The sequence below is a fragment of the Crocuta crocuta genome, unplaced genomic scaffold (assembly GCF_008692635.1).
Source record: "Crocuta crocuta isolate KB4526 unplaced genomic scaffold, BGI_CrCroc_1.0 scaffold253, whole genome shotgun sequence".
Classification (NCBI taxonomy): domain Eukaryota; kingdom Metazoa; phylum Chordata; class Mammalia; order Carnivora; family Hyaenidae; genus Crocuta; species Crocuta crocuta.
This window is the reverse complement of record NW_027529451.1, coordinates 3,570,439-3,589,445: the sequence shown is the minus strand read 5'-3', so window position 1 is coordinate 3,589,445 and position 19,007 is coordinate 3,570,439. Positions and strand designations below refer to the sequence as shown.

The 19,007-nt window shown below is 38.0% G+C and overlaps 1 protein-coding gene and 1 pseudogene across 1 annotated transcript in view; one reads left to right on the top strand and one right to left on the bottom strand.

The window, feature by feature from the left end:
* Positions 1-19,007, bottom strand: part of LRRC3B (leucine rich repeat containing 3B) — a 294,459-nt gene that overhangs the window by 195,087 nt on the left and 80,365 nt on the right. The gene's annotated exons all lie outside the window — the stretch shown is intronic.
* On the top strand, positions 11,780-13,449 carry LOC144228828 (inosine-5'-monophosphate dehydrogenase 2 pseudogene; annotated as a pseudogene).

The following is a 19,007-nucleotide window of genomic DNA, read 5'->3' as shown; positions in this document are numbered from 1 at the left end:
AAGTCTATTAGTGAGTGTTGTCATTTAAGGAAAGCGAGTGGAAGAACTCAGACTTAAAGTGCCTTTCATGCTTCTCCACAAAATGACAATCAGAAACTCAGAGTCCACTAGCGTTTTCTGATTTATGCTTCTTCAGTTTAGTGCCATACATATATATTTCTTACCATCAATTCTGAACCAAGCCAAGGGCCCCAGACCGCACTGAATGATGATCCCTATCTACTGCACCATCAACCTCGTGCTCTTTTCCTCAAATATCCTCGTCATCCAGGCTACAGTTTACCTTTCTTTTCTCAACAATTGCTCCAAGTAAGAACACCAGTTATGAGCATTCAAAAAAAACAAAAACAAAAACAAGAAAACAAAGCATTGCATCGCCAAATATCTGAACTAGAAGAAACCTTAGGCATTACATTCCTCTCCCTTTCTTTCCAGGATGGGATATTGAGAACTGAAGTGGGTTTTTACTTTAAAAAAAAAATCCCTTTGGGAATCCATCCTATTAGAAGTGACGTAAGCGCTGGCTATCACAAATGAGTTCCTTACCTCAAGTCATGACCTCCTTTCCCCTAAAAGTTTGTGATCACTTTTGCCTGGAGCTCAGTCAATGTATGCTCTTCTATATCTCTTAGCCAGAAGAGCCTTTAGAAAAGGTTCTGCAGGATAGCTTTACTATGTTTAATCAAGTAAGACATATAGATGATCATATGCATTTGTTTTACTTCAAAGAGAAAACTTAGTTTCAGAGAGAGAAATATCTAGATGAAAACATGGTAGGTTGCTCACCAATTACCCTGCCATCTTAAAAGGTAAAGTGGGCTTGGGTCTAAGGTAGAAGTGCTTTCACTATGACAGTCTCTATTACTAAATGCATCAAAAGAATGATAATTTTAAAAATTTAATACAATAGTTCAGTAAGTTAAATTGGATGATATTGTTTTTCAAACTTGCCTGTATAACAAATTGGTAAGATCCTTCAAAAATCTATAGGCTTAGGAAATATCACCTAATTCATGGGTTCGAGCCCTGTGTCAGGTTCTGTGCTGACAGCTCAGAGCCTGGAGCCTGCTTCAGATTATTTGCTTCCTTCTCTCTCTCTGCCCTTCCTCTGCTCATCTGCGCCCTCTCTCTCTCTCTCTCTCTCTCTCTCTCTCTGTCTCTCTCTCTCAAAAACAAATAAACATTAAAAAAAAGAAATACTACCTAATATGACCAGTATTCCTTTTGAGATCATTATAGTACTTAGTTTTTCAATATACTTATATCTCCACAGAATTTTCAGTGAGTGATTATTTACCTGAGAGTTGGATGTGGCCCAACTTGCCCCAAATCTAGTGTTGACAATACACAGTTATTCACTGTGGATGATTGTGGAAGAAAATATTTACCATTCGTAGCTAAAATAAATGAAAATTCTAAAATAAAGCCACTAAGTGTTGCTCTTGGAAATAAAACCTTCATGTGGAAGAAAATGTTCCATGAGGGAAAACAAAAACACTAGGACAGCCATGGATCAGTGTGTTAGTAAGAGAAAATAATACAGAGATATGTTTTACTTTCATAACTTGTCAAGTCCACTCTCAAGTTAATACTTAATAGGGAACTGTGAATGTATTGAAACGTCAGATCTTTTCTCCTTTATCTCTTTTTCAAAATCATGTGAATTACCTCCTTGTATACACACTATAGGCTGAGCTTAGATAAACCGGCTAACAAAAAAATACACCACCAAAAAATTCATTCATTTAAAAATGAGCATGAAACAACTTGTTATTTATTTGTGGTCATATGGTTAAACTCTTTCATTTTTCCCTTATAGAGTGATAGCTAAAAGAACTGGCTTTACAACATTCAGAATAAAAGAATTCAATGTTTTCCCAATAATGTAGTTAGTAAGAGATTAATTTAAGAGTAAGTGAGAATGTTGCTGGATGATTCATAGGAAGGAATACTCAGCTGGTTTACAAATTTCCAGGATGTCTTTTAGCTCTTTTAATAGTACTTTCTTTCTCATCACTGTAATTGCACTTCTAATATAATATCATAGCTCCTAAACCTGTAATGCACCTCAAGAAATCATCTCATCAAGCTCTCTGCCCTTCAGCAGAGAACTCAATTCAACAAATTGTTATTGAAAGCCTGCCACATAAGAGTCATTGTCCCAGGTCCAGGGACAGATTCAAGAAATGCGGCTCCTTATCTGAAGAAATTCACATTCTTTTCAAGAACCAAGTTCTTTGCCCAAGGGGCCCCCAGCACAGGGATCTTTAGAAAACACATTACCTTCAATGTATTCCCTTGTGGAATTGGCAAATTATTGATAATGTGACGAAACAGACTATGTACTGACAGGAAGATCATTTATTCCTTGCTTTGTATTATATTATACATACACACATACACTAACATGCTTGAATTCAAAGGTAAGAAAAAGAGAGAACGCTGAAACATGCAGATTAGGAGCTGAGATATAACCATAGATGGAGAAGATGAATCTATTAAAGGACAACACCAAACTCTCCTTGAGAGGAATAATTCTCCAAGAAAATATGAATAACAAAGGTAGAAAACAGGAATATATCCAATAAAATGGAAGAAATAGGAAAATTGGTCAAAGGCTAAATGTGCTCTCCTCCATTCCCCAAAAATGCAGTCAGGCTAATTCTTTCAAACTTTCAAGGAACACATTCCACTATAATGTTTTCTCAAAAAGCCATCATAGACATATAATGTCTTCATATAAGCCATCATATACTTATGCATGTATCTCCAATATCCAGCACAGAATCTGGCATATAAGAATCTGTAATATAGATATTATTGGGAGAAAATAGAAATAGCATTTGCCACTGAAAATATCTCACAGAACAAAAAAGAGTGGATGCTAAACCATATTTATTTTACCAAGCTAGCATAACTCTGATTGAAAAACCTAAGAGGATTATCAAGCAAAAAACTATATAGACCTATAATCTTACTTATAAATATAAAGTCTAAAATATTCAACCAAACATTTGTAAATCAATCCCAGGGTATATAAAAAGAAAAATGCTCCATGACAAAGTAGAGTTTATACTTTGAATGTACAGACAATTCAGACTTATTAATACAAATCACCCTACCATTTTCTTAAAGACTCATGTGACCATCTCAAAACCTGTTCATATGTTTTTGATAAAAGTTATTGCCTCCTCCTGACAAAAAAGTTTTTTTAGAAAATCAGAAAACATAAGAAACATCCTTAATATGATATTTTAGAAAAACATCATAAATCCAATGCCAGTCTTAAGATTAATAGTGAAATAAATGAAGTTAAATTAAAAAGGCAGGGATTTCCTTTTCCACTGTGAAAGGCGTTCCATTGTTCCATCAGAACAAAATAAAAGCTGTAAATATTGAAACAAAGAAAATTATTGTAATTGGCATATAACTTGATTATCTGGCTGAAAAAACCAAGAGAATCAACTGGAAAATGTATGTGAATTAAAAATAATGATGAGGGAGAGTACTAGCAACAGAAATATTAATATCAATAGTTTTCATAAATATTAATCAATAATATTTTAATTAGTAATTACTGTATATCATAATGAATAAAGTAATCCGATCAACAAAATAATTCAATTCAAATTAGCAGCAATCATGCAAAATACATCAGGACTGAATATAATAAGAATTGTGAAGAATATGTGAAAAAAATCACAACATTTGACTGAAGAATATAAAGACTTGAATAATGAAAATACCAATTGGCTAAAAATAAAACAGGAAAATATTGAAAACAAATCTAGCAGACCTGTTAATAGATTTTCTACATGCAAAAATTTTTACATAGCAAAAGTAATACGGACTAAAGAGAAAAAACAGGTAATTTACAAAGTGACAGCTGCAAGTGGTGAACAGAATTATGGGACTATTTTAGGGCACCTGGGTGGCTCAGTCAGTTAAGCATCTGACACTTGGTTTCATCTCAGGTCGTGATCTCAGTTTGTGGGTTTGAGCCGCACATCAGGCTCCATGCTGACAGCATGGAACCTGCTTGGGATTCTCTCTCTCTCTCTCTCTCTCTCTCTCTCTGCCTCTCCCTCACTTTCTCTCTCAAAAATAAATAAACTTAAAAAAAAAGAATGTAGCAGCCAAATACTTGGGAGTTTGGGAATTGCACTCATATTCTGCTAGAGATGTATCTTGGCATTTTGTTAATTGATATCAAAGCTGAATATATGCATCACTTTTCACTTAGAAGTTAAACTCTGGGAATTTATCCTAAGAAAAATAATTTAACATGTGCACAAGGTACATACATAAAGATGCTTCCTACACAATTGTTTTAAAAAGAGAAAGCATTACTATAAACACCCACCAGGAAGGGAATGGTTAAATCAATTAGGGCATTTATGAACAATACAATCCCCTGCTGCCATTAAACATTATGCTTATTTATAATTATTGATGAGCGAAGCTGTCTAGGAATATAGTTAAATAATCCAAAATAATAGTTAAATAATCCAAAAAACCAAAAACCCAAGTTGCAAAACTTTTGTAAAGAAATGATTTTCATATAGCCAGAACACTCCCATGTATAAGGTTCTGGAAGCATGTAGTGAGAAAAGTCAGTCAGTGTATTGGTCTTCATCTTCTTGCTTGCATTTTCATGTGTTTTCTGAATTTTCCACAGTGAATCCATATTTTTTAAGCATGTATTTTTTTAGAATGGATTTAGGTTCATAGGTAAATTGAGGGGAAGGTACAGGGTTTTCTCATATACCTCTCACCCCAACACATAGCCTCCCCCATTTTCCACATATACTTTTCAATATGAAAAAAATAAAGGTTTACAAAGAAAAGTATTATATAGGGTTAAGGGAGCTCTGAGAGTTAAACTGGTCTTATATATTAAATTGCTTCCTGTATGAGCCATCTTTCCTTGATGTATATATACATAATTGAACTTGAAAATGAATCAGTCAGTGAGCAACTTTCCTCTCTAAAGCACTTATGTCCTGCATAAGTAACTATAGAGAAACCATCCCATGGAGGCCAGTGTTGGGAAAGTCCTGTCTTTAATTACAATGTACGTTCTCTCATTTAAAAAGCTAGCTTTTTTTGATAAGAACATAAATCGGTGCAATCATCTTTAAAATCTGGCAGTGGCTATTAAAGCTAAATAAACCTATATCCTTTGACCCAGCAGTTTCCCTCCTAGGTTTATAGCCAAGAGAAACAGATGCTTATGTTCACTGAAAGACCTATAAGAATGGTCATGGAAGTTTCATTAATAAGAGTTAAATAGGAATGACTCAATGTTCATCAAAAGAGAATTATGGTAGAATTCTACAATGGAATACCACACAGCAAGAAAAAAGGACAGGCTGGTACGAAAGACAACAATGTAGATGAATCATAAAGACATAATTTTGAGTGAAGGAAACCAGTCATGAAAACATCATTACAATTTGATTCCATTTACCTCCATTGAGAAAAAGGCCAAAGTCATCAACAGTAATAGAAATCAGAACAATAGTTGGCTTAGGGTGGAGTTATTTCCTTAGAAGAGGACAAGGGAGCTTCTAGGGCCCTAGAAATATCTCAATCTGGGTGGACTTCAGATGGGTGTATGCATATGTAAACATTTACTGAGTTCCACTTTTAGATTTGTGAATTTTATATACAAGTTATACTTCAACTAAAAAGTTGTTTTAATTTAACTAAAAATAAAACCCAATCTTTCCAGAAAGAAAAACAAAACAAAACAGGTCAGCACACTGAGCAGAGGCTATTTCAGGGTAAGTATTACATAGTCAGCACATTTTCAAGAGTAGGAAAGATTATTATATCATCTGAATACACCTAATTATTATAACTGGCCAGCAGTCATTTATAGAAATTGTTCATAAATATTTAAACATACTACCTGGAAACATTTCTAAAAAGCTTTTAATACTTTTCAGTTAAGGTACATTGGTGTGATTTTCCAAGATCATGCTCTTGACATTGAAGTAATTGAAAAACCTAGTGCATTCTAACTAATCCCAGTAACAAAGAAACCTATTGTTTTCCTGCCTATTGTTTTATTTTATATTCATTTATTTTAGGCCCATCATATTCATTCTGCTTAACTGAGTCTCCAAATATGGAATTCCTATCTGACCCTTCCCAATCTGCCCACCATTCTAATGTTGCCAAGCTCCCTCCACCGAGGGCTCTGAGTCAGGCTTCTGTTGGCAAAGCTGCTTGATGGTTTATCTATACGAGAGGGTGGATGGAGGAGAATTTGCCAAGGGCAAACTACAAAAATGTCATGAGCAGTTCTCACAATTTTAAGATCCCTTTTTAAAATTATATCATTCTGTCCTTTCTCTACTGAAATATTTTGACTTCCAGAGAGCCTTCTGAGTTGCAAAAATGCAAGCACTGTACTACAAAGCTGCAAAAGTGCATAGCATAGTTACAAATGTATGCATCTTGCTTTCAGGCATACAGTTTACTTATTCTCCAAAACTGGCCTAAGCTTCCTTATAAGCCCTATTCTCCGGAGGAATGGGAACAACTCAGACCTGCCAATTAATGAAGTTACAGATTTTTATGATTCAACAGTTTCCTTGCAGGATGAACATCTGGTCCTTCAAAGTTGGACACTTAATCAGGTCTCTGAATATCCTAAATGGGCTTTTTGGAAAGACTGTCTTTTCAGATAAGATGGCCATACACTTTCGGCTTTCCTCACTGTTCCATTGCCCTTTCCCAAGATGGTCTTTGTGTATCTGGGGAGTGAGATGGGAGAGATGTCCTCAGCGGGACCTTACAGTTGCAGGTCTTGCATTGCCATGTGTCTTCTTCTTCCTCAGGTATCTTTCTGAGGAGACGTTCTTTGTCTGGTAGCTTGTGTGATGTATGACCTGTTGCCATTTGCACCTAAAGTAGGTGGGTTGAGATCTTCCGCTGGGTCTAGGTTCAAGGGTGCTCCCTAATGGTGTCAACCTCTCTCCTGTTCTAATCGGTGTCACGAAGACCTCTGAACACCTGTACATTCTCCATCCAGCCCTTGGCCTACATGTTCTACGCTGCAGACCCCTGGACTCTCACTTGGGTAGGCCCTAAGGCAGAAACACTTCACTTCAGCTTGAGTGTCTGCCTTGAAGGACCTATGGAAATTCCTGACTCTCAAATCAGGCCATAGGAAGGCGGTCCTCAAGAAATTTCTGGAGGACTTGTCGGAATGTGGGCTTTGGGGCCCTACCCTCGGAGTTCCTGACTCAGCAGGTCTAGAGTGATGTCTAAGAATTTGCATCGCTAACATGTTCCCAGGTGATGTTGCTGCTGCCGTCACCCCTTGAGAACCACTAGCCACAGGAGAGCTTGGCCAAGCTCAGGAAAGCTGCGACTTCACTGCTTTTAACTTTATCTTGATGTGGCTTGATGACCACTTATGAGACTGTTATCTTCTGGAATCCCTAATTTGAATTTTAAAAAACAGCCCGCTGCTTCTGGTGTTTCCTTCATCTAACACCCTGGTGTCTCCTTGGTCTGCTTCTATTTCCCACCCCCTATCTTACTTCCCTACAGCCTTTCACTCTTTAACAAACCTTTCAAACTGGAGTAACTGGATTTGGGTTTCTGATTTCTTATCTGCCACAGTCTCTTACCGTAGGCAACAAGCCAGTAGCACAGCTGCTGTAGATGGCTGGGTGCTTTCTTTACACTTTATGGAAAATCTCGTTTTAGAAATGGTCAAGATACTTAGAAAATTCTGGTTTTCTGTCCCCTTCCTCTACAGCAGCAGGGAGCTGCATGTCTCCAGTTAGTTAGAGCGAAGGCTATGACCATGAGTACAGAGGTCATTAATATTTTGCTAAATTATCCTTATTACAGATAATGTTCACTGAGGACTCCGTTCTAGTTCTTTCTTTGAGGGACTCATGGCCAAAGGGCTCAAATTACAGGGCATGTCACCTATTATAAAGTAGAAAGCAAATCTACCCCTAGGGCTAAAACAGTATTTAAATTACTCAATTAGACATTATGGAACCAAAAATCTCTATATACTGTAATCATTTTCAAATATTCATATGCCTGCCAATAGCCACATTTTGCCAGGGTGTGGAGACAAAGCAAGTTGGCAAGATGACGAGAAACCTGTAATTTGCAGCACAGAAAATCTTTCTGCTGCCAATTTCACGGGCAGGTGCCTGGGACTTGATAAGATGTGAGAGAAAAATTTGTTGCTATGATTCTGAACTTTATAGAAAGCTACTTCCTGCTATTTTAATGTTCATGACCTCAAATCTATGCTGCTGAAAATTTTTAGGTAGTTAAGCTGTCTTGGTGGGCCTACCATCATAATGCAGTATCTAAATTTGGGGGGAAAACATATTTAAACAGGTGCAAGGTCTAGAAAACAAACCAGACTCCATAGTAGTAGCAAACAGCCTAAACTCTTTTGAGCATTCCTTGTTTACAGAGCTCTCTAGCAACTGATAAACTCAATGTCTTGGCATTGAATTTTGTTGAATTTCTTGAACTTTTTTTAAGCTTATTTATTTTGAGAGAAAGTGTGAGAAGGGGAGGGGCAGAGAGAGAGAGAAGGAGACAAGAATCTGAAGCAGGCTCCAGGCTCTGAGCTGTCAGCACAGAGCCTGTCACGAGGCTTGAACCCATGGATTGCGAGATCATGACCTGAGCTTAAGTCAGGTGCTTAACCGACTGAGCCAGGTGCCCCTCTTGAATTATCTTTAAAGACAGTCAATGTTTAAACCATACCAAAGGTATGATGGTTGGGGTATTGGCCAAGTGAATGAGCCGGAAATGGAGTGCAATCATTGACTCCTTACTGACAGAAGAAAATTTTTGCTAAGCCCTTGTTTACTTTTGGGTTTGATCATACAACATTTAATTTCTACTAGTCTGGGCACAAAGAAAGAGGCAAAGGCAGCACTGCCGTGCACTATTTACTGGCCCCCTACCCCCATTTAGGGGTCTGTCCCTGAACATCATCTCTGTTCAGGGAAATGCACCTTCTTCATAGACCGCATAAGAGAATGAGCATCTGATTTTCCTAAAGTAGATCCTGGTACTCCCATTTTAACTAGTCTATTTTTATTGCAAGTTTTTATAGTTTCTTTCTCATAAGAGAGGGTCTTTAATGTGAGAAGAGTTATTGAGAAGTGAAGGAAGCCATTTTCAGGGGAATTTACTTTGGGTAATATTTGTTTTTTAATCAGCCTAATATAATGGAAATATACAAGACCAAAAATGAGAAAAACTGAGTTAAACTTCCTTTTTGGGCACTAATAGTGTGCATCCTAGAACAGGTGACCTTTCCTGTCTGGATCGCTTTTTTAAATAGAAAGCTGGACCAGAAGATGTCTATTCTTCCTTCTCCTACTGTTCTAACAATATGAAGATTTGTGTTAGGATGCTGTAGGAATTCTTGGCTTGCTCACACTCCCTCTAAGCTGCCCACTACCATCCCAATTTGCTTCAGCCCAGCAGAGAACCTAGCAAGATGCCCACAGCTCATGCTTGTGTTCTGTGTGTGTGTGTGTGTGTGTGTGTGTGTGTGTGTGTGTGTGTGTGTAAGGGGTGGATTTACCATAGCTGCTTTTTTTTAAATGTTTATTTATTCTTGAGAGAGAGTTGGGGAGGGACAGACAGAGAGGGGAGACACAGAATCCAAAGCAGGCTCCAGGCTCTGAGCTGTCAGCAAAGAGCCCAATGTGGGGCTTTAACCCACAAACTGCGAGATCATAACCTAAGCCAAAATCAGATGCCCAACCAACTGAGCCCCCAGGCGTCCCTACCAAAGCTACTTCTAAGACTTATGCAGGGTCTGCCTCCTAGGGTGCTCTCTAAGAACCCAGCATATATGCCCCCAAAGATTCACCATACCTTTTTGGGTGCTCCATGAAAGAGACCAGCTAAGGAAATGGAAGTATTTGGCCCTGGAGGTCTTATAGTACAATGCCTAGACTCCTTCTCCTCTTGTAGCCAGGATTTTTATTGTCACACAATGTGTTACCTAGAGATCAAACCAACTTACATTACTACTTAAAAGTTCTTGTAGGTCTGTTTCCTTGACTTTGATAGGGAATGGTTTCAGCCCCTTCAGGAAGCTCCTTTCCCCTACCACTAACTTCATCATGTACTGCAGTTTTTAGAATTTATGTTGGATCATGAACCAGTGCAGCTCCGAGATGCACAGCAAAGCCTGCAGGAAGTTTGAAAGCCAATCAAGACAAGGGCCTGGAGATGTTTTCCAAGGTTGTGAGTGTGCCTGGGGTCTTTAGCCCACTCCAAGTCCTGAGAAACAGAGAGTTCATTCTACAAAATGAAATCCATTAGTGATCACCCAGCCATGATATATCCACTTGTCATCTATCACTGGTAAAGCCCCTAAAATAGGGCTCTTATGAAGCTTTGGTTATGCTTATAATTACCCTTTCCTCATTGAATCTAATTTGAATACCTCCACATAAAATGCCAGGAAAGGAATTATATGTACAAAGCAGCTTTTAATTAAGAGGAAAAGCACCTATGTGTACTTGGCTGGTTGGTGTTCTTTTAGTTTCCTTAATGTAGAACATGGCATATCAGCATTTAAATGGCTTCTGATTAATAAGTACTTGTTTCAAGGCTACAGAGACTGAAATAAGATAAACACATATTAACAGAATGGGAACAATAATAAAAGGAAATAAGTGTCACTGGTATAAAATGCATATTGTAAGTGATTCCAAAAGCATGGAAATGCAGTTATTAAACCAGCATGGAGGACCATGGGCCTATTTTACTGAAGTAATTAAATACTCCCTTCAAGTTTATGGCTCCTTGGATCATTTTAGGCAAATGAAAATTGGAGGGGAAATGTTAACTGGTGCCTAATGGATGGCAGCCAAGTTGACTTCTTGATATTAATGGACACAGTAGCTGAGTTTCTCAAAGCCCATTTGCTACAGAAAATGCATGGCCTGTTGAAGTTGGGGTTGAAGTTGGAAGAGAGTTCAAATAAATGGCATTGTAGCCACTGTTTTCTTTCAGTTGCCACATAATTACAGTATTGACAATAACAACAACACTAATAATATTGGAGCCTTATGAGCACTTAGTACATAATAGGCACTATCCTAGGGAGTTAATAGGTGTTAACTCATTTGTTTTAAACATTTTTTAAAATGTTTTATTTATTTCTGAAAGAGACAGACAGCATGAACAGGGGAGGGTCAGAGACAGAGGGAGACACAGATTCTGAAACAAGCTCCAGGCTCTCAGCTGTCAGCACAGAGCCCGATGCGGAGCTTGAACCCACGAACCGTGAGGTCATAACCCGAGCCGAAGTCAGATGCTTAACTGATTGAGTCACCCAGGCGCCCCAGGTGTTAACTTATTTGAACTTGACCATAACGACATGTATAAGAAGCATTCTGTCATCATACTGACCATTACATCACCCCCTTATGACCCTCCAAAACAGAGGTGCTTTCTCATCCCTTGACACTTCATGAACATGGATTTCCTCTCTTACAGTGCCTCGTGGTAGGCATCTTCATTTCTGTTTACTCCTCTCTGGCCCTTTCACTACTAGAAAACAAGCTAACTGAGATCAGAGACTATATCTTACTAACCACTGTATCTCATACTGTCTATGCCACTAATTTCTCCTTCACATATTTGTAGAATTGAGGATTTGCATAAATTAAGAAACACTGCTCTGCAGCTAGGTCCTCACACACACGTGGCTTTGCTGCACACTGGCCATGACCCACTATCTGATTAGTGGGGCATGTCTTACATCCCAGACGTGTTCAACTCTGGGGATGGCCTCACCTACAAGGTCTTTCTCATTCTTGCTGGGTACACTGACTTCACTGCAGACCAGGTAGATAGGACTTCTGCTCTGATCAAAAACATCACTCTGGGAGCATCTGGATGGCTGGCTCTGTGAGCAGAGCATACCACTCTTGATTTTGGGGTTGTGAGTTTGAGCTCCATGTTGGGTGTAAAGTGTACTTAAAAATAACATAAAATTTTAAAAAACCTTTAAAATGAGAAAACATCACTCTAAAGACCCCACTAGTTTCCTCAACCATGGACACAGTCGCAGAGGCTGGCATGGCCATAACAATAGGCCTTACAGGTGGCATTGGCTTCATCCACAAGTGTACATCTGAGTTCCAAGCCAACAAAGTTCAGAAAGTGAAGAAATATGAGGAGGAATTCATCATGGATGCTGTGTCCTCAGCCCTGACCATAGAGTGTGGGGTATGTTTGAAGCCAAAGCCCAGCATGGCTTCTCTGGTATCCCAACCATCAACATGGGCTGGATGGGGAGTTGCCTGGTGGGCATTGATTTTCTCAAGGAGGAAGAGGATGACTGGCTTTTGGAAGAGATCATGATGAAGAAGGAAGGTTTTGTGGTAGCCCCTGCAGGCATCACACTGAAGGAAGCAAATAAAATTCTGCAGTGCAACAAGGTAAGAGAGTTACCTATTGTAAATGGAGATGATGAACTAGTAGCCATCATTGCCCAGGCAAACCTGAAGAAGAACGGGGATTACCTACTGGCCTCCAAAGATGCCAGGAAGCAGCTGCTATATGGAGCAGACATTGGCACTCATGAAGATGACAAGCACCTGTTGAGCTTGCTAGCCTAGGATGGTGTGGGCTTTGTGGTTTTGGACTCTTCCCAGGAAAACTCCATCTTCCAGATCAACACGATCAAGTACATGAAAGAGAAATATCCCAGCCTCCGTTAGTGGAGGCAATGTGGTCATGGTTATGCAGGCCAGGAACCTCACTGATGCTGGCATAGATGCTCTGCAGGTGGGCCTGGGTAGCAACCCCATCTGCATCCCGCAGGAAGTGCTGGGCTGTGGGGTGGTCCCAAGCAAAGGCAATGTACAGGGTGTCAGAATATGCATGGTGTGTTGGCGTTCCTGTCACTGCTGATAGAGGAATCTGAAAGCTGGGCCATACTGCTAAAGCCTTGGCCCTTGTGGCCTCCACAGTCATGGTGGACTCTCTCCTTGCTGCCACCACTGAGGCCCCTGCTGAGTACTTCTTCTCCGATGGAATCTAGCTGAAGACTTATTATGGTATAGCTTCTCTCGATGCCATGGATGAGCATCTCAGCAGCCAGAAGTGATAGATAACTGAAGCTGACAAAATCAAGGCGCCCAGGGGTGTCTGAGGCTGTTCAGGACAAAGGGTCCATCCACAAAATTTCTCCCCTACCTTATCACTGGCATCCAGCACTCCTGACAACACACTGGTGCCAAGAGTTTGACCCAAGTCTGACTCATGATGTATTCTGGGGAAGTCAAGTTTGAGAAGAGAACATCCTCAGCTTAGGAAGAAGGTGGTGTCCATAGCCTCCACTTTTGTATAAGAGACTCATCCGGAAAGGGACATAGCCTATCCCCTTGGTTTTTCAATAAAAGTTTGAAAAAATAAGGAAATACCATGTAGCTTTCTTATTTTCTCAAAGAATATTGCAGGATATGTTTAAATATTCATAGCTTTGACTCTTGAATGCTGACAAAAACTGAGGACTGATGGATGTGGGGGGGAGGGGGGATGGGCATGGAGGAGGGCACTCGTGGGGATGAGCACTGAGTGTTATGTGGAAACTAATTTGACAATAAACTATTTGTAAAAAAAATAAATAAAAATAAAATTAAAAAAAATAAATATTCATAGCTTTGATTTAAAAGTTAGAAAGTATAGTTACAAAGCTGTATACAAATGTGATTCCAACTTGCAGAACTGTTGTTATGTATATAAAGAGAATATATAAATGAGAATATATAGAAAATTAAAAGTGATCACCTCTGGACAGGAAGATGATGGATAATCTTTACTGCCTATTTTCTAAAACAAAGTTGTTTTAAGACTATAGTCAATGTTGGTTTAAAATATTAACGTATTTTAATATAGTTATGATTTTGTCAAATAACTTTTCTGAATTTTAATGGCATGGAGAATAAACAGAAAAAGCAAAAACAAAAAACAAGCAAATAAAAAAATAAAATAAAAACACCTGATATCCAGAAGTACTTCATGTATATTTCTAAGGGAGGATTTTATCTGCCCATTGGAAAAATCCTAGTTTTACTGATTAAAAGCTGAGTAAAGTATTATCAGGCCTTTTCCTATTTCTGTCATCCACACTGGCTTAATTTATTATTTGTTTCCAAGACTAAGATGTGAAAACTAGAACTCTCTGGCAATCTGCATATAGCATCTTGCTTAAATATATCAGGTGAGGGACAAAACAAGAAAAGAAGCTTTTTTGGACAACTATTCTTTCCTGAGACCCTCTGAAATTTTGGCGACATAACCTGGGATTACTCTAACGAACCTTTCTTTGAACAACTTGGAGTAGTCAGGATGCTTTAAAACCATACTTGTCAAGGCTCATATTGATCAAAGCCTTTCTTCCCCTTCAAAGCTATGTGGCTGTTATGAAGAAAATATTTTCAACAGGCTTCAGCTAAGTCTACATGGAACTATTTAAGGGTCAGCTAATACCAACCTAGCAAATTCTGCAGCACGTTTTAAATTTATGACCATTAGAAGGGGTTTCTATTTTGTTGCTATAGTTAAGTAAAACTTTTGTTCTCTCATGCTTTTTGGCCACAGTAGTAATTCTGCGCCTAGTTACTTCATATAAGGTTTCAACTGGTCACATAATGGATAAGATGACAAGTAAGGGAGAAATCTAATCTGAAGAGGGAAACCATTTTGCCACAAACACTTCTATTTGATGAAACTAGCAAGATATACATTACCTGGATTAAGTCACCTTCCAGAAACACTTGGAAAATCTGACTTTCTCAGATTGGCTTCTTTGTTATTCCCAATTTACTGACTTTTATTTAATGTTCATATTACTCAACAAAATTCCTACAATTTTACTTACATATTCTGCTTGATCATAAATTATCATACTCTCTTTCTCAGTGGTGTTGAGAATCAGAAAGCACTTCAGTATTTCAACAAAAATATACTTAAATGGTAGTACCCAGCACCCCTTCATACAGTTTGCCAATACTTAAATAATAAAAGAAAATATACACAGTATTCCTAAGATTCACTTTTACTTCTGTTATACAAATAAATGCTCATTGTAGAAAAATTTGAACATACAGAAGAAGAACTGAATATAGATATAACTCATATTTCTGCCACTTGGAAATAGCCACTGCTAACATTTGGTATATACCCTTTTAGATTTTTCCCTATTTTGTAGATAGATACAAAGATAGATGTATTTATGGAAAAACATGATTATTTTATAGTATCATCTGTTTTCTATTTCTTTGAAACATAGCAAAAACATATGCCTGTGCTATAAATGTAATTCCACATTTAAATCTTTAAAGTCTTTTAAATAATATTCTTTATTAAAAATATTTTAAATAATAATATTCTATTATTTAATAGACAACCCTCAGTTTTAAAGATTGAAGAGATTTTTAACTATTTGTTGTTATAAATATTATTATAAAGAATATCTTTTTCACTAAATTCCTAATCAGTTCCTTAGGTTACATTTTTGTGAGTGTAATTTCTTCCTTAGGTTACATTTTTGTGAGTGTAATTTCTTCCTCAAAAGGTACATACATTTTAAGGTTTTTGTGATTTATTGACAGATTACCATCCAAATAAGCGATGCCATTTATGAGAGCGCCATTTCTCCAAATCTTTTGCAATACTTAATATTATCACTTTTAACTTTTAAATATCATAGTACAGAAATAAGTATTTTGAATTTCTTTATTAGTGAAATTAAATTTTTTTATATATTTATCATTCAATTGTATTTATTCTTTTGTGAACTATTTGTTTTATTGCACTCTTAAAGTGTGGGAAAATTTTTCATATTTATTTTTAAGAGGTAATTATATATTTATGATACTAATCCCTTTCTTTGCCATTCCTGAAAATAGTACTTTCCCCAGTTTTCATTTGTGTTGAATTTATTCATGTTTTTAAATACAATTTTTTAAAATTCTTAAACACCCAAACTAACTCAAAAGAGTTGTCAACATAAAATTATTCATAGAAGTGTTAGTCTGGCCATGTGTAGCAACATGGATGGACCTTGAGGGTGTTATGCTTAGCGAAATAAGTCAGGCAGAGAAGGACAAATATCATATGTTTGAACATATAGGAGGATTAGGAGGAACTTAACGGAGGACCATGGGGGAGAAGAAGGGGAAAAACAGTTGGGGAGAGGGAGGGAGGCAAACCATGAGAGACTCTTGAATGCTGAGAAACAAACTGAGGACTGATGGATGTTGGGGGGAGGGGAGGATGGACATGGATGAGGGCACTTGTGGGGATGAGCACTGGATGTTATATGGAAACCAATTTGACAATAAACTGTTTGTAAAAAAAAAAAAAAAAAGTCTGGATCATACCAAAATCGAACCTGACTCTTTTCCCCCAAGCTGCACAAAATCTAACTCCACTCTGAAAGAGTTACAGTTAGTCTTCCCTTAGCAACTTCAAAAAAGAAAAAAAAAACATAAAACCAACTTTAGTAAACAATTTTGACCCTCTATCTCAGGGTCTCTTATCAATAAGATAAGACAGTTACCCCAGAATGTTTTTGTCTCATATTTCTTCAAAAAATACTCACAGTTTTGATGAATCTAGTTAACTGTGAGTAGTTATATTAACAATTGCAAGTCCACTACCAATGTAAAACTGAGATGGAGTCCAACAAGACATTGATCTTTAGGCGCCTAATGACAATGGCTTAGAATCATGTCTACTTTCTGTTGGCTACAGAAGTTCTTGAATATAGGCATGAACAAAGTTGAATTTACACATGACAACTTCTAACACACTTGGATTCTCGATGAATTAGTGGTTAATGGAACCGTAGCACACTCACTGCATGGTCCAGACGCTGATGCAGGCTATAACAGGGAACAGTTAGTAACAAGGAACAGTTTTCTCTCCTCAGACAGCACATTGTACACACAACACCTGGGATCTCTAGTGCTTTTAAAAATGGTGTTCATGGGGTGCCTGAGTGCCTGTCAGTTAAACATTCAATCTTGATTTCGGCTCAGGTCATGATCTCACAGTTCATGAGATCCAGCCCCATGGTCAGTGCCCGGAGCCTGCTTGGGATTCTCTTTCTCCTCACTCTCTGCCCCTCCCCCTACTCTCTCTCTCTCTCTCAAAATAAATAAATAAACATTTGTTTAAAAATGGTGTTCACAAAAATATATCTTTGGCACCTCTTCTGTGATGACCATCAGCAAAAAGAAAAATAAGGCCAGTGGTTCAAATGTTTGGAGAATTCCAATTTAACTTGCCTATGTGTTATGTTTCTGTGGGGCAAAAGGGGCACAGAACCTTTGGAGAATCCATTCGGAGCTATGGAGTCTCACTTTTAAAATGTATACATACGCACAGAGAGAGTATTTTGGACATAATATGTGGAAGTACAGACTTCCATTTGATGCCCACCTGTGGGTCTGTGAAGGGGTCAGAACTTTCTACTCCACAATGATATGATTGCTAATACCTACTTGAGGATCTGAGAAACAGTAAGAAAGGACCACATTCTCTAAGAGACTCCCTGTCTGATTCTGAATGTTAGGCTGTTATATGAACTACATCACTCATGACTTTGCCAGCAGAATGCCCTCCTATGTCAATAAAAAAAACTTTTGAAGACCAGAATGGACAGCTGGTCCAATTATGTTGTTCCAGGAGAGTTGACCAAGTGCTTTGTGAATGCATCAGTGTATAATAAACAGCCTACCTTGTCTAAGGCTATTTATCATTTCCAACACCCAGAGGGAATCCAGTCTTCCTCCTGATGAAAGTAATAAGTGTCTGCTCACACAGAGCACATTATTCTTCATGAAACATTGACCTGATCAGTGAGAAAACTGATGTGTCCACTTTCTGGATCACATAAGCCCCCTCTCCACTGCCCACTTGCTCACTTTCACTCTTGCTCTAGTTCTTAGCACTCAACTATAATACACCATATACATCCTGATGATAGCCAAAATTATAAAAGTTCCTTAATTCATGTTGTATTTGCTGCTTATTTCATTGTTATCCGGGAAAGATGATAAAATGTTAAGAAACACTTATCCATGAGAATTGTAATCAGGTTGTAGGAAGGTGGTGTCCCAGACAATCTGAAACTTTCCAGTTGAAACTAAAGTTGGTCAGAAAAAAATGTAAATCACACACACACACACACACACACACATACACACACACACACACACATTTGCTTGCAATCTCTAGCATTCCTTGGGGTAGTGAAGCATCCTTACCTTTGTCGTCACATGGCATTCTCTCTGTGTTTTTGTCTCTATGTCCAAGTTTCCCCTTTTTATAAGGGCTTGGAAATACCTCTTCACAAGGCCAATTCAGCATTAAAAGAGGTAATGGATGTGAAAGCATATAGCGATTGGTCATTAAGCCCATGCTTAGTATAGGTAGGTTTCTCTTCCTGTTCCATTGAGTTTGTGATAACAGATCCTGAGTCAGAAGAGTTTTCAATAACCTAGTGATCTTTGGGGCCTTGGGCCTTGAGGATGTTGTACCAAAAACATTGTACTTTAAAGAGCTCTAGCTTGAACTTATAAAGGGCCCAGATGATTTGCATCTAGAAAGCTCCAAAAAATAAAAAGCTCATTTTCTCATCTTTGCTCCCCTCTTTTCAAATCTGTCTTTTCAGTTTGTTTTTCTGAAGTAGTACAGTAATCTCTCATTACCTTTTCTCATATGTCACTAAGAAAATACCTGAAATATTGATTGGGAGATTGTACTTTTATTTTAATTTTTTAATAAAATTAGTCACTTAGGGGTGAGATCTGAAAGATACAAAACTCTTCCCTATCCCCTCCCCCAAAAGTTCCCCTAATCAACAGATAGGGTGATTAAAATTCCCAATATTTAGGGGCACCTGGGTGGCTCAGTTGGTTAAGCATCTGACTCTTGATTTTGGCTCAGGTTAATTTCTAGTG